General features: G+C 44.0%; 1 non-coding gene across 1 annotated transcript; it reads left to right on the top strand.

The window, feature by feature from the left end:
• Positions 1 to 516: 516 nt before the first annotated feature.
• On the top strand, positions 517 to 590 carry trnav-aac. Its single transcript has one exon. It is a non-coding gene; the product is annotated as a tRNA-Val (tRNA).
• Positions 591 to 1,315: the final 725 nt, after the last annotated feature.

The following is a 1,315-nucleotide window of genomic DNA, read 5'->3' as shown; positions in this document are numbered from 1 at the left end:
GAGTGGCCTTCGTTGAGCAGCAGCTCTACCACGATGGCCTTTCTTTACACAGGTGTGAAGACAATTATTAAGCCACACTAGGCAGCAGTAACTTCCGCGCCCGACAGTCTCTATACTTTTAACCAGGTAGTTTCCAATGAACAGATGGCTGGTGAACTCAAAGACCAATATTTAGAGTATAGCGTTTAAAAAAAAAAAAAATTAAATGGGGAATGAAAAAACAGCCACATAAAAGAAAACGGCCACAGAGGTCCCCAGTTCAAACTGGGCGGAGACAGATGAAGGCTTTTGTTCTTTCTGTGCTGAATTGGCTATCTGGTAAGCAGGTGGTCCACGCTGCAAAGGCCTTAATTCCAAGGTAAGTTAAGGGGAGATTTTTTCAGGAAATTCTGCGCAGACTGCCATGCCGAATTAACTCTGTCCTGTTGTGTGTGGGATTTACGCAGATTGTCTATTTGCTTTGGGCACATCACGGTATAAATATTTCCCAAATGAGCACTACAGAGGAATTGAGGAGTTTCTGTAGTGTAGTGGTCATCACGCTCGCCTAACACGCGAAAGGTCCTCGGTTCGAAACCGAGCAGAAAACAGCTGATCCCTTTTTGAAGAAAAGTATGAACCCCTTTTAGACTACAGTGGGCTTTAGAAAGTGTTACCTTTGTAGCGCTTTTCACCCGAAAGCCTGCACTTAAAGGTTTTGGACTGTTTTCAGCAGGCAGGTTTCCGTAGTGTAGTGGTTATCACGTTAAGCCTCACACGCGAAAGGTCCCCAGTTCCGAAACTGGGCGGGGAACAGTGACTCTCTTTTCACAATTGTACAGTGAAACTTTTTCTGTTGAGGAGGAACTCAACGCTACCAAGACTTTGCAGCCAAGAGGCATGAATACAGTCACTAAAGCTGTAGTTGATGCAGAAATGAAAGAGCAGTCATTGTTTGACCTAGAGCTAAACCCCCAAACCACACCGTGCCATTTCAATCCTGCCTGGCTTTCGCCTGAGGAACACTAAAGATATTTGTCTGAGTGGCCTTCTGTTGAGCAGCAGCTCTACGTCACGATGGCCTTTTCTTACACAGGTGTGAAGAGACAATTATTAAGCCACACTAGGCAGCAGTAACTTCCACACAGTCTCTATACTTTTAACCAGGTAGCTTCAATGAACAGATGGCTGGTGAACCTAAAGACCCAACATTGTGATAACGCTTAAAAAAAAAAATTAAATGAGATCTAAAAACAGCACAAAAAGAAACGCCACAGAGGTTTCCCGCAGACAACTGGAAAAATGCTTGGTTTGCCGCTAAAAATAGAAGGTATTT

The sequence above is a fragment of the Cyprinus carpio genome, unplaced genomic scaffold (genome assembly GCF_018340385.1).
Source record: "Cyprinus carpio isolate SPL01 unplaced genomic scaffold, ASM1834038v1 S000005290, whole genome shotgun sequence".
NCBI lineage: Eukaryota > Metazoa > Chordata > Actinopteri > Cypriniformes > Cyprinidae > Cyprinus > Cyprinus carpio.
This window is presented reverse-complemented; position numbering and strand designations above follow the sequence as displayed.